Genomic DNA, 16,055 nt, shown 5'->3' with positions numbered 1-16,055 from the left:
TCTAAATATAAAAAGACTGATTCTCCCAGACCAACACAGACACACATACATATCTTTGAGGATCACCAGAACATCAGAGTTCTGAGTAGTATAATGCTCCATTCTCTCTTAGCTTGCTCTAATAGCTTTAGCAATTCTGTGGTTTAGGTTCAAATACAACAATCAGTGTATCAGTTCTTCCCTTCATTAAAGAGCAATGCTGAGGACAGCTACAGCATGAGGTGATGAAAATGAATGGCTGAGTAAATGAATAGTGTCCTGTGTATTCACTCCTTTACCACTATCTCAGAGAACCTTCTACTTGAAGACTTTCCTGATATCACCAACTGCCAGAGCTCTCTTTCCTCTGAGCTACTTTATAATTTTTTATTAAATTATTAAGTTAACAAGCATAAAGTTTACTTCATGCCACATACCATGTGAGCCAACCCTTCTTTCAAGGAAAGTATTTACCATCTAATGATACTTTCCTTTTCATATTTAACTTTCTAATGGCAGATACAAATGTGAATATCAAGACTTATAAAGATAAATATTTATGTATTTTGATTGGTGGTAATATGAAAGAGGAAAAGGTTGAGGTTTTATATATTAACTTTATTCTATATCTACAAAATTTGTGTCTAATTGTCTGCTCCTGTAAACTCCTTGACTGTAGGTATTATTTCATTTTTTGTATTTGTGTCCCCAGTGTTCCTAGCACAGTCTGGCATATAGTAATAAATACTTAATAAATATTAACTTATTGATATTTATTTATAAAATATACTGCATATTATGTTTTCACATTTCAGAAGGCATGATAATACAAAACCACCTAATACATTTGATCATGATTTCATTGACTAGTACCTGAAGCACTCCAACAAAAGCTCTCAATAAATATAAGATTTATATCTCTTCCAAAGATTAAAATATTGAAAGCTTCTGGGTTGACAAATGAAAAGTACTTAAGGGAAAAAATATAAGCAAAACCAGCTATCAACAATATTTTTGATCTGGAGAAGATAGAATATTCTTTTTGCACATTTTATACTGGTTACAGAACCCTTTGATATAAAAGATATTAAAAAAAACTCTATCCCATCTGAACTAATAGACTTTATAGACTCTACAGCTATCTAGTATTTGTAATTGAATAGATAAACAAAAAAGAGAAAGGAAATCAAATGCATATTATTCCATTTGTAGCTATAAGCTATGAATACACATATAATTTGGTCACAGAGGATTTAAATATTTAACTTGTCATCTAGAACTGAGTTTATGTAATAAAAGTAAAGGAAGGAGGGGTGGGGGGGTAGGGAAGGAACTTTTTGTTAAATCACTATTTTTGTATCAATGCCCTACTCCTCCACTGGGATCCTCCCAGGCTCATGTCCAGATTTCTGCAGTAAAGATAAAGGGGTCCTTAGGCTCCCATTCAAGCAATCAAGAAAACAATATTTGCAATCTAGGACAGGATTTGTTTCATCTGACAGAACATATAAAACACAAAGAATTCACACTTGAGCCTATAATCAGTCCTTCTCTTTGAAATGAGTCCAACCTCTCTCAGGAATCCATTCAGTCTTCAGGATTTAAAGTGCTTCTTAAAATGAAAGGGGGGAAGAACTGTGCAAGAGTGGGAAAAGAGAAGAGTTACCAGAGAATTAGCTAACTTTTTAATACCTGTGGAATGGGATGTCTCCCTTCACTGTGGATCTCTATACCTTCTGCTACTTAGCTTTGGGTCTTATCATAAACACCTCTGTTAACCAAGAAGTCACTGGTCAGGCAAGTTTTCCTCTTCCTCCTCCAAGATTCTTAATCTAAGAACTACTCCAATTAGTGTTGAAATTATAAAAATTTGAATTAAACAATCATGTATTTAGATCTAGAAAGTACCTCTGAGGATATTAATTCCAACTCCTTCATTTTACAGATGAATAAATTGAATCTAGAAGGATTAAGTGACTTGCCTAGGGCCATAAGGCTGGTAAATGCCTGGCAGATTATATTGATTTGATAAACACTTAGTAAGTGCCTTCTATTTTCTGGACAAAATGATAAGCACAGGGGATAGAAATTAGAAAAAGAAGATAGTTCCTGCCTCTCGGGCATTTACAATGTAATTGGGAAAGACAATAAAGAAAGGAATATTGAAAAGTGGGGTGAGGTTAGAACCTGGTGGGAACATGGTGATGAAATTAGAGTCAAAACTAAGTGAGTAAATGAGATTTGAACTGTCTTTTATGTCATAAGGAAGTTAGTTGTCCCTGAACTTAGTAAAACCTGAGTTCAGCTTACTATCTATGAAACCTTGTGTATATTTCTAAGTCTCTCTGGCCTTCTACTTCTTCAACTATAGAATTAGGATGTCGCACAAAATCAGTGATTGAATAATCATTAAGTGCTTATTACAAGCCAAGGAATGGGCATACATAAAGAGGCAAAAGACGACCCTTGCTCTCGAGGAACTCACATTTTAATGGATGAAACAAGAAGTAAACAAATATGCACACATGTTCTATTCATGATAATTAGGAAATAATTCAGAGGGAAGAGGCTAGAATTAAGAGAGGATGAGAAATCCCTCCTGTGGAAGAGGAGATTTTAGTTACTATTTAAAGGATACTAGAGAAGTCAGTAGATGGAGTTGAGGAGAGAGAAAATTTTGCATTTAGCAGACTGTGCCTAGTGCAAGGCTGTGGAAGTAAGATATGAAAAGATTGGAAAGGTAAAAGTGGAAAAATATAATAAAGGGTATTTAATGCCAAACAGAGGATTTTGTGTGTGATCCTGAAGGCAACAAGGAGCCACTGGAGTTTGAGTAGATATATTTTAAGGTCCTTACTTTCTCTAAACATTATGATCCTTTCTGTTGCCATAGCCTCTCCCTTGGCTGCCATCAATAAGATCAAGGATATTTGAGTAGAAGCGATTTCATGAATAAGCAGAGTTTGAAGATAATTTGAGGAGAGAGAGCAAGAACAACCAAGTGTTTCAAGAAAGGCTTAGGGGAGCAGATGACACTTAAAGTGACCTTTGAATGAAGTGATGTGTTCTAAGAAGCATCATGAGAAAGGCAAGTGTTCACAGCACCAGAGACAACCTTGGCAAAATAATGGAAGAGGCTGGTTGGGTGGTGATTTTTGCTCTGACACTTACAAATGTGAGAGCACACACATGTGTACATACTCAGAACATTTGCAAGACTAATAATATGTCACAGAACTATAATCCAAAACTTACATTGATATTAGGAAATTGTTGGCTCCCATTTTCTCCCCCACTCCAAGTCAATTCAGTTTTGATCATGCGAATATGTAAATTTGTACAAATTATCATTGAAAAGCTCAGCAAAGGACTCAGTATTATTATAATACTATAGTCTTAGAACTGTTTGCTTTGATTGGCTGGTGACAAATTTGGTGAAGAGAGCAAAGAGATAGAAGGAAACTAGGAGAAATATAATGGAAAATGGAAGGTAGCCTTATTTTATCCATTAAAAAATATTAAGGGAAGTGGGAGGAGAAGCACAAAGTTTGTTCCAGACCCCTCTACTCATATAGGGATATGTATGTCTATTTTTACTATAGGGGAATGACAGCATAAATTCAAACAGTACTATGGATGGTTATCATTGTCTATCACTGAGTATATTTGAAGATAGATAATAGGACGGTATAGTGAATGAATAGGTTGACCTGTAGTCAAGACAACTTAGGCTCAAATCCTGCCTCAGAATCACATTTGTGTGATCCCAGGAACTTCACTTAACCCCTATTTACTTCAATTTTCTCCTCTATAAAATGAGAATGGAAAGAAATAAAAAGAACTGGGCCAGCATCTTGAGCCAAGGATCCATCTTTTATTTTGTGGGCACAAAATATAGAAGTCAAAGATCTGCCCCGCACACCTTATCTGTGGCCAGAGTCCATCCGATTTCCAGAGAAACAAACTTTGGACATTGCTTAGCAGAGGTAATTAACAAGGCCAGACCTAAAGAACCGTAATGATATTTTTGGTAACTGTATCCCAAAGACCCTGTTATCTGGTGTTGTTCATAAGAAGAGGCCACCTGGCTGTTTAGGACTTGACCTCAGGACCCTGCGCCATTACCAATGAACCAAGGAGACTGTCATAAAAATGTAAGCTATTTTCATAAGATAGGAAGGGATCTAAGAGCATTTCTAACTAACTACCCCTCACTTTTCTGATGTCTCACAGAGTTTCTCTTCTTCCTGGAAAACCAGGTCTACTCTAATCCTCCTTATACTCACTAAAATTCCATATTCTAACTAAATAACCTAATATACTATCCTTATGAAATAAATTATATAAGCCTTAAAATATGTCTCCAAAATATTAACACTTCCACGTGAGCCTGTCAGAGTTGACTAGGTCGAGACCTGGCCGAAGCCCTGCCTTCACTCAGGTTTTTCACAAAGCTCAGAGAAAAGATCTTCTTCTTTTGTCAGGTTTATCACTGAAGAACTTGTCAGATAGTTACTTCTCTCTTCCCCAAATGGCCAATCTGGTATTCCACAAAGGTTTGGAAAGGGAACATCCTAGAGAATCTAGGAAAGGACTGTGTCTTGGACCTCGCTTAGCCCAAAGACTCCTCAGACTCCTCCGTGTCCCTTGGAAACTCCCCCTCTCACACACACACCAGAACCCTGCTCCAGATTCCAACTCAACTTCCAACTCAACCTCCAAGTTGCTTATGACAGAGTCGTTTTTTTTTTTTATTGCTGACACTCACTTTTCAAATTCTTAAGATATCTTATGTCTATAATATTCCCAATAGAACATGCACCTAAAGCGAGTTTGGGCACCATTTGCTGAAAGGGTTAATAAATTCCAATAAATGGGATTTTGACCAGGTGGCCCTTTTTCCCTTTCTCCTTTCCCTTCTAAGGTCACTTGGTTCTGATACTGACAGATTAGTGGCTCAATTTCTGCTTGTCACATCCTCTAGAGTTTGTGTCCAAGGGAAAATATACAAGCACTTTCATCATTACAGAGTCTTTTAATATGATTCCTATTACTGTTATCTGTAATTTAAAATTACAGCCCATCAAATTATTATAAAAGAATCCTTACAAGTAATTAAAATTATTTCATTTCTTACAAAGCAATAATGCTTCTATCCTTGGCCCTTTCTGATGGTCAAATAGGATAAATAATGTAAATTCCTTTGTCAGCTTTTATAAACATGAGGTATTATTTTCCCTTTGTGTCTGGTAAGATACATGCAAAAATTATGGATTGTTTTAAAGGTGAAATCATAAGTATTTAGAGTCCTGGTTAAAACATTTCTTAGCACTTTTTAAAAGATAATTATATGTGATGTCATCATGTGTGATAATGGTCAGCTCTATCATTTAACCCATATATTTTATTTACCTCAATTCTTTTGATCATTCTTCATATTCCTAATAGCTACTTATCTGGTACTAGGCACATGACAGGTACATGCTATATATGATTATTGCTAACCCTTTCTCAAGCTGCTTCACTATTTGCTAAATATGAAATAAATATCAAGGAGCATTCTAACTCTCCACTGTTAATATTTCATTTTTGGAGGTTGCAGAGATAAAGAAGGATAACTATACTTACCTAATAATAAGTGGGAAAAATGATTCTCAGGTGAATCTTAATAGAGCTAAATGACTATACAGTTAATTTCCAATTTCTAATTGAGACAATCACATTATTTCATATGGGCACTAAGAATAAATTTTGTGTGTGTGTGTGTGTTTAAACTTGGCCATGAAAAATAACTTTATAGGACTTACTTCTCTGATTTCTAAAATGCCAGTCAGAATGGTCTACCTTGTCCAAGGAAGGTTGTGATGAATAATGAATAATTCTCAGGCAGTTTCCACTAAAGATAAACTTAGAAAAACATAGTTCTTAAGTAGATATGATCAGTATCAGTGAATTTAGTGTCTATGGAAGTCTTGGTAGTGGATTCCTTTTTTTATCTTACATCTATCTCTATTCATTCAAAGTTACCTCTACTTCATCCTTTTTAACAACAACAAAAATATGCCAAGCTCTTTTAAGGAACAGTAGCAGCCATGAAGTGCATCTCTGTGTAAGGTAACATCTTTGAATAAAGCTGAGCTTCCCTCTAGGAAGACTTAAGAAGTGATTATCTTATAGTATCATAAAAGTGACTTTATCCAAAAAGCAGTAGGAAATGATAGATAGGTAGCTATTATATTACTAATACATCTTTTTTTGAAGAATCTGGAGGCACTCTGGGATTTGGTAGAAAACTTCATTGACATAAATGCAGAGAATAGAGCAAAAACTGGCATACTTCACAAGTTGGAATTTGAATTCATGTTTAAGTCTGAATAAAAAGACATCTTAATAAAATTATGTTATGTAAATGTTTATATATAAAACATAGTTACAGATATACAGGCAAATATGTATGTGTATATTAAGTACAATGTGTATATATGCATACATTTTTTTTAAACCCTCACCTTCCATCTTGGAGTCAATACTGTGTATTGGCTCCAAGGCAGAAGAGTGGTAAGGGCTAGGCAATGGGGGTTAAGTGACTTGCCCAGGGTCACACAGCTGGGAAGTGTCTGAGGCCAGATTTGAACCTAGGACCTCCCGTCTCTAGGGCTAGCTCTCAATCCACTGAGCTACCCAGCTGCCCCCCCCTTTTTTTTTGTATTATACACCTCAAAATCCAGTACTGAAAAAGTGGAAATCTTTGTGCAACTCTTTGTGATCCCATTTTTATTTTTGTTTTTGGCAAAAATACTGGAGTAGTTTGCCATTTCCTTCTCCAAATCATTTTTAAACATGAGGAAACATAAAAAAGGTTAAATGACTTGCCAAAAGTCACACAGCTGGTTAAGTATAGAAGGTAGATTTGACCTCTGGAAGATGAGTCTCCCAGACTATAGACCTAGCACAACATTTACTGAGTTACCTAGCTGATAAACCCATTGAAAAATTATATTTGAGTTTATGTGTGAATATCTAAATTCAAAGGATTGAGAGCTAGAAAGGATCTCCATATGATCTGCTCCAAACCCCTCATGTAATAAATGAAAATATTGACATAAGAGAGACTTTGACCCTAAAGTAAGTATCAGAGCCCTGTTCTAAATTCTGTATTCTGCCTCCAGATCTGGTACTCTTTCCACAAAACCATGATGCCTCCCTAACAGGACTGACTTCTTATTCATACATAATGTTGCTTAAATAAATAATGTAATTAATGTATTCAATAACAAGAGGAATATTACTACTCATAAAAAATCTGATTCCTAAGTCAGTTTGTAAATTTAATGCTACACAAAGCAAGCTTCTGGTCTTCTGAGTCTGATTCAGCTCAGTTTTCTGATACTTTAGCTTTGATAGTATATTTTAAAAAATGAAAGGTTTTTGAGAGTACCTAGAATTAATTCAACTGAACAAAAGTTACCCCTGGTCATGTGTGAATCAAGTGTTCAAATATTCCTGGTGCTCTAAAAGTTGAGTGGTGCTCAGGAGAAAAGGAAGTTAGTCAATATAGCTAGTTAAAATTAACCTTAATGTTCTGAAGTAACTAATTCCAAACTTATGTAAGTGTCAATATCTTTTAAGGAAAAACAAACAAACAAACTAAACTAACTTGAGTAGAAAGAGGAAATAGTATATTGTTCCCCTACACAAGTAGATATCTGATAGAGCTAGTAATATACTTCAATAATTAATTTAGAAAAATAAAAGATCTAGATATTTACAGGTAGCAATGAAAAATAGCAATAGTGAAAGAAAAATAGTACTTTTAACCCGTACATTATATTATGAAGTACTCATTGGATAAAGAAAGAAAACTAAAACAGTGGACCAGGTAAGGAAAAACCTTAGGAAATTAGCTCAATAATCCTGGGTTTTCTTAAAAACTGAAAATATAAGTTAATTGGAGAAAATACCTTTTTTGACAAAAATTCTCTTTTTGCCTCTCTTTCAAATTAGCATAACTTTCCTTTAGTTCTTAGATTTTGCTTAAAATTATTCTTTCCTTTCCTTTAAAAAAATTAATCTGCTTCTTCCCCTCTTAGGGAAAAACTGGAAAGTTGTTCACTAGAATTGAAATTTGGACTAATATCTTGAACTAGAATCCATATCTCAAAATAGATACAAGGCCATGAATGTTAAAAGTCAACCATTTAAAAAATGGAACAGAATGAGATAAGGCCACTTTAAGAACTGTGACTAGGGCAAAAATTTTAATAGACAACAACAGATGTAGTTACAAAAGTTATAATAGGTCATTTTGGTTAATAATAATAAGATTAACCTAATTAAAATCAGAAAGGTAATATTCAACTGGGAGAGAAAAATGTAGCTCTTAAGGATCTAGTATCTAATAAACAAATATCTCTCGCACATACACAAATATTCAGATATTATCAAAGGACATGAACAGTGGTTCCCAAGGATATGAATTTCAGATTACTGACAAAAATATGAAAAGGTTTGTCCAAAATGCAAATTTTACTAGATAGAAATCCACTCTTGAGATTTTACCTTAAAACCAGAAAAATAGCAAGTAATATTAAGATTAGTGCAATAAATAGGAAGATCTGTGAATTATTCTAATTACTTTGGAAATGAATTTGAAATTACTCTATGATTAAAAAAATGATTTTGCTGTCTAATCCTTAAATCTAGGTAACTTACTGATAGAAAATTATTCTGCTGTCCAATCCATTAATCCGTGTATCTTATTGATACATATATACCCCAAAGAATTCAAAGAGAGGGATAAAATATTTACAGTGCTACTTTTCGTAATAACAAAAGCTGGAAAGAGATTAGGGGTCCATATATTTTAAATTGCTAAATCAGTCATAATATAAGAATGTAATAGAACATTATCTTGACAAAGACCACTCAAATTTAAAGAGTTCATTCAAAAAATATTAGAGAAAAACATAAGTATGTTATTCTTTGATATGTGTTAAAATATATTTTACATTTCCAAGCATTATGCATTAAAGACATAGATCATTTTCTTTTTGATCAAATAAAATATAAAAAAATAAAATAAATTAACAAATTGAAATATATATATATATATATATATATATATATTACATATAGGTGACCTACAGATTACTTTGAATCAGGATGTTTTCCAATTAGCTACTATTTTTCTTCTCCGTATCTATGAACAGATCAAACCAAGATATTTTGAGCATTTTCAGAAAATAGATTATTGTGATATGAAGACTTTTACAAACTGACATGAAGTAATGTAAGCAGAACTATGAAAATAGTGTAAAAGTGACAATGATACACATAAAAGAACCAAATGTAACTGAAACTGAGTGTAGTAAAATATACCCAACCAAGATTTGCCCAAAAGAGGTATGAAAATATAGCCGTTTCTCTTCTTTACAGAGATATGGAAATATAAGTATGGAAAAATGAATATTATTTTTGATTTGTTTTGATATATTTCTGATTAGAGATAACTAAAATAGGATTATATCAGGGAAGGTAGCTATATAATGGTTATTCATATTTTAAGATTAAATTAGAAAAGGGAAGAGTAGAGGTAGGAATGTCTAGTTGAGAGTGATTTGCTGGTAAAACATTTACCTTCTAGTAGTTGAAAAGGAATGTACCAGAGCCATTAGTATAGAAATCAAAAGCAGAAGGTAAATATAAAAGATTCTATTGAAATGAAAATAACGCAGTTGGTAACTGAGTGAATATTGGAGAGAGAGGAAGGGAATGAGTCAAAGATAGCATCAAAGTTATAAACATGGGAGGAATTACGAATGGGGAGAAGGGACCATAGAGAGGAAAATAAATGATTTCAGAAAGAAGAACAAGTAAAAAAATTTAGTTTGATTTTGTACATGTGGATTTTGAAGTACTGGAGGGACAACATGATGTATTTTGTTGTTTTTGTTGTTTTCCCCTTGAAATTTGAACTGGAAATTTGTTTTATCTTTTTATAATATGTAACAATTTCATAGGCATTCCATAAACATTTGTGTATTGATAATAATTAAACCTCAACAGTGTCTGAGGCAGGGCATTGAAATAGATGGGGAATATTGAGGATAAGGTTTGTCTAAGTGACGTATCAAGGTTGGATACACCACTGAGAGGGTAGGCCCAACAAGCAGCTTATAGGCCCAAATGCTCTTTGACTCTTAGGACAATAGGTTTAAAACATCAAAGATAGGGTTTATTATTAATTTTAATATAATATAATATAATATAATATAATATAATATAATATAATATAATATAATATAATATGATATGATATAATATAATATAATATAATATGATATAATATAATATAATATAATATAATATAATATAATTTTTATCTATAAAAATGCATTTTATTAAAAGATAACTATAAACATTATAAAACAAGGAGGCTCTAAGACTAAAAAGAGAAACAAAGCTTTAACTCCCCTCTATGTGACCACATGGCTCTGTTTCTTCCAAAACTTTACTCTCTTTAACAACTAACTAATTCCCATAAAGCTATCTGACTAGAGCAACCTCTATAAATCCCTATTAAATTGTATGTACGAATTTGTCTCCAAGTAGATAATACTAGTAGGCTTAAGGTGGCTGGACCTACTCTGGCAGTTGGACTCTGAGGCAAACCCTCAAAGTCCCAATAAACAAGATTTTTGATTGTTTTTTATTTTTAATTTAATTTAATTTAATTTTTTAAACATTATTTTATTTGGTCATTTCCAAACATTATTCATTGGAAACAAAGAGCATTTTCTTTTCCTCCCCCCCTCACCTCTCCCATAGCCAAGGCATGTTGATCTTTTCTTAATTACCACAAAGATGTCTCAGCAGTAGTAGATGAGTCCTCCTTCAAACCCAGAGACTAGTCTGAGAGGAAAGTCCACAGCTAACTCTGAGACCAACCAAAATCCAGCTGCCACCCAGTATATTTCTGGTAACAACTTTCCTTTCTTCCACAGTCCTGAAGAGAGACAGGTTCAGAGAGACAGAGTTCCAAAAAACTTCCAGCCAGAGCTAAAAGCAGTCCAGGCCAGACTGACTTCTGAGTCCAAGCTCAGACTGTCAACCCCAGAACTCTCTCTCTCTGCCCTGCCCCCTTCATTCCAAGCTTGCATACCACTGCTAAAGACACCTTGAATAAACTTAATTTATCAAGTCTCTATTAACCTTAATTCCTAAATCCATTATTATAAACCAGAAAGCCTTGTATTTCTGATCGGTGCTCCTCCTTATCATTGCAGATACAAGTTCACAATCAATCCTAATATTTCTCATCTAAATAAAAATTCTTTCTTAAACATCTCTTACAGTGGTCATTCATCGTCAGCTTGGAAGATGTCTTGTGGTATTCTAAAAATCTTGAATGTAGCTAAAGTCTGCTACTCTGAAATTTTCAACTTATCTATTAGTCTTTTCTCTTGGAGCAAGCAAAATAATTCTAAGAGTTTTGTTTGATATTTTCCCCATATGACAGGCTTTTAAATACTAGAAAGAAACAATCAGCCCTTTCTGTCTCTTCCATTCTCTTTTGTCCTCTCCTTTCCGGATCGAACACACTGAATTCTTTAAATTGTTTCCCCTATAAAATGATACTGAGACTCCTAGACATCCTCTGGATCAGAGGTGTCAAACATGTGGCTTCTAGTACAGTGCAGCCAGTACCCAACATTCCAAAGTCCAATATGAACCAGATTAAAAGCTAATTGATAAAAATAAATGAAAATACAATAAAGCATGAAAAACATCACACTTTAAAGTTGTCAATATGTCACCCAAATGGATGCTTATATGTAAACTGTTCTTCATTCATTTTAGGATTATCCAAAGCTTTGTGGCAAAGATCCTGGAGGAGTTTGCCTTTTCTTTTCCCTAATTTATTTTGTAGATGAGGAACCTGAGGCAAAGAGGATTAAATGATTTGCCCAGGGTTACACAACTTGTAAGTACCTGAGGCCAGGTTTTAACTCAGACTCCCCCTACCTTAGACTAAGCTCTCTAACCAACCTACCACCTGGCTGCCCTTATATACAGATGAGTGGTCACCATGTATTTATCACTTTGATCCCATTGCTCTGGAGCCAATCTAGCATGGAAATATCCTTTTAAAACGTGGTACTGCTAATTGAATACAAAGTTCTACAATTAGTCTGCTCATCAAAAAGAATAGTGGGACTGATGACTCCTTGTGTAGACAAGGTTAGGTTAGAAATTGATCTGGTATATATTGATATCAATAAATACTGACAAACTCTCACTGATTGGGAGATTCAGTTGGTGGTGGTAAAAGGATTTGTTAGATTGGCAGGTGATGAATTCTGGTGGAAACAGGCTACAAAAAAATCCTAATTATTAAACTAATTTAGAAGGAACAAGGACAGGAAAAGGACATATATAGATAGGTAGGAGATAGATTTCCCTAAAACTACAAAATCTAAATAATAACCCATAACTGAATCTTTCCTGCAAGAGAAGTCTTCTTAATCATCAAGGGTGATTCTCCTTAATACTATTCTCAACTGACTAAACCCCAAAATCTGACTATCTGTCTATTTTATTCTAATATATAAATTTATAATTATTAATCTCCTTAAATTATCATTCACAGATTGAAGATAAGTCTTTCTGTCTCCTCAGCTTCCAAGATTTACTTCTGATAGCTTTCACCAGACACTGCTCAACCTCTGACAGATTTCACTGACACTGATCTCCCTTGCTCTCTACTTCCTCCGTGTGGTGATTCAGGGAACAGCCTGAGCTTCTCAGTTGAAATCATTATGATATTTCTAACAGCTATCAAGATGTTTTCCAAAATATTCAAAGATTTATCAGAGACAACTCCCTGGACAACTTTCCCCAAAGAGCAATCTCCAGAGAGTGTCAGTTTTTCCAACCTACTCTCCCTAGGGGGTGCTGGGAATTCTTTACTCCTGATCCCCTGAAAATTCTCTTGCTAATTGAAGAAGCTCCTTGTCTAAAATCCTTATTTCTACCTAGGACTTAATCTTTAATGAAGCTAATTAACTAATTAATCTTTAAAACACTAAGATTATAGATTCCATTCATTTTGGGGGGAATCTGGGAGGGTTGTCACAACCTACCCACTGTTCATTTATATTGAGGTTTCAACTAAAATTTCAGGTATTTTTTTATGAAAATACATTTTAAAAACTTTGACTTTATTCCTATTCCTGTTAAATTCCTTTTCATTTTATTTGGCTCATTCTTCAAGCATGTTAAAATAGAAATTTTTTTTAGCCTATCATAAAATCTTAACTCTTCTTCCAGCTTTGTTGTATCTATGTCTTTGATGACATGTGCATCATCTATGTACCTGCTAACTCTGTGTACTAAAAATGTGTGAAAATCTAGGCATTCAACCTCTTCCAAATTCAGCTTATCCTTCCAACACAAGTCTAATATCCCTCCATCCCATTGGGAGACTGTCATTAATAACTGCTAATTCATCAGTCTAGTAACCATGTCATAAAAAAAAAGTAGAAATGAATTTAGTCTGGCATGACCTAGCCTTCATTAAAACATGCTAACTTTTTTTCTGATTACTGCTTTCCTTAATTTTTGTTTTCTTTTCTTTTTACTTTTTGCTCATAAATCATTTTATTTCAATCTATAATTAAGTTACTTCATGTCAAATTACAAATGCAACCTGTTTAATTGACTCATTAGTCCATTTCTCCATAGCAATCCTTTCTGAGTTTGTTGATGGCTTTGTTTTAACATCACAACTATTTTCAAATATGTCCCTCTCACTTTTTGCCCTTTAAGCATTTCATGATTTAAAAGAAATTGAGTAAATCTCAATACCATATGGATCATATGGATGTTTTTGATGTATACAAAGTTCCACATACCTAGTTTCCTATCTTCCCAAGAAAAGAGGAGATGCAAATTCCCTTTTTCTTATCCCCAAGTCAATACCTGCCTTTAAGAGTGTTCCTTTTAATTATATTGTTTTCTTTGTTTTGCTTAAGACACTATTAACCTTTCCTTAGTTTATCCCTATATTTCTCTAAGTTCAATATATTTTTTATTTCTTCTACTGCAATACTATTCCTTTGTAGTCATGTGCTACAGTTCCTGCTCAACCTACCAAAAATCAATTGTTTACATTTATTTGAAAATGAGAAAAGTATTGCTAAGAATCTTTTTTGTTTAGGCAGATAATTATAGAGATTTAATAGAAATCTAAGGCTATGTGCATACCATATATGTTTGCATTATGACAGCAAATATATTTAATAACATTAAATATATATGTATTCATATAAATTATAAATATATTAAAATATAACATATATTCATTAGTTCTCTTTCAAATAATAGAATAACTACAATTATCCCAATTATCTGCTTCCTCTACTCCTCCCAGGCTTTTTTATCTCTTTAGATCCTTCAATTAGTTGATGTCCATATGACATCATTTTAAGGACTCTCAAACCTTCAGATTAGCCACACACACATGCACACACACACACACACACAGTCCTAACACCTTTTTTCTTTTCTCTTTCTATATATTATTTCACTCAGCAATCCTATGTACTCTCATGAATTATCTTCTCTATGATGATGATTGGCCAATCAACTTATCCAGCTCTAACCTTGGTTCCAAACTCTTGTTTTATGTCTTCAGTTTGTACTGGATTAACAGTAGATAGCTTAAACTCCACATGTCTAAAATTGGACTCATCATCTTTCTTCCAAACCCTCTCTGCCATCTAATCTTTTTTATTGCTATCAATTTAGGACACCATCATTTCCCCATTCAGGCTCACAACCCAGGAATTATTCTCAGTTCCTCATTCTTTCCCAAACTCAACCTATTCCTTATTTAATTCTGTTGCCAGGACTTATTGATGTTACTTTCATAACATCTGTCACATGTAGCTTCTCTCCTCTCACACTGCCACCATCCTACTACTGGTTCTCATCACCTCAGTCTGGACTGTTCTAAGAGCTGGCTGGTAGATTGGACTGTGCACAGCCACTCCTTACTCCAATCTATACTCCATTCAGCTGTCACAATGGTCTTTCTTAAAGTACAAGCCTACCCTTGCCACCCTGCCCCTAAATCTGCTCTAGTCATCTGCTTTCCTATTAAAAGTTTTCATAGTCTCCCCTGCTCATCTTTTCAGTTGTTTTGCATTTTATACACCCTCCTGGTCCCTTCATACTTCATAATCCAGTGACACTAGCCTCCTTGCTGGTGTGCCAAAATGACACTCCATCTCTTTGACTTTGGCCATTTTCACTCACTGTCCTCCATGTATGGAAAGTTTTCTCTTCTCATCTCTGGCTCCTCTCTGTTGTCGCTTTCTTTATGGCACACCTAAAATTCTGATGTCTCCAAGGCAGCCTTTACTTAAATATATTCATTTTAGTGCCTTCTCTCTGTTGATTATTTCCAATCTGTTCTTTATATAGTTATCTGCATATTGTCCTCCCCATTGGGTTGTGAACTGCTCAAGAGAAGATTCTATCTTCATTCATCTCTTTATATCCCCAGACTATAACAAAGAGTCTGTCATGCAACAGGCACATAAAAAGTATTTTTAATTTACTGACATGTATGACATACATTTTCATTTCTTAATTTTGATAAATACATCTAACAGGGAATCTCTAGGGCAAAGGATATAAATATTTAAGTTTCTTTTTTTGTATAATTCTAAATTATTTTCTAAAAAGTTTGGGAGAAGAAAAAGCACCTAAGCAAAGTGCTTTACAAATATTATTTCGTTCATCCTCACAAAAATCCTGTAATGTAGGTGCTATATTTAATGTCTTAATTATTCTTAATAACTTATTATAATTAATATGATTATATTATATTAATAATGTTTTATATTATATTAATATAATATTTTTAAAATGGCAACTGAGGCAAACAGAGGTCAATGATTTGTCAAGGTCACTCAACTAACAAGAGGGTGAGGCTGGATTTGAACTCTGATTTCTCCCTATATCCAAACCCCAAATTATAACCACTGTACCACCAGGTTGTCTTTTGGCTA

Source organism: Monodelphis domestica, chromosome 6 (genome assembly GCF_027887165.1).
Source record: "Monodelphis domestica isolate mMonDom1 chromosome 6, mMonDom1.pri, whole genome shotgun sequence".
Taxonomy (NCBI): Eukaryota; Metazoa; Chordata; class Mammalia; order Didelphimorphia; family Didelphidae; genus Monodelphis; species Monodelphis domestica.
This window is presented reverse-complemented; position numbering follows the sequence as displayed.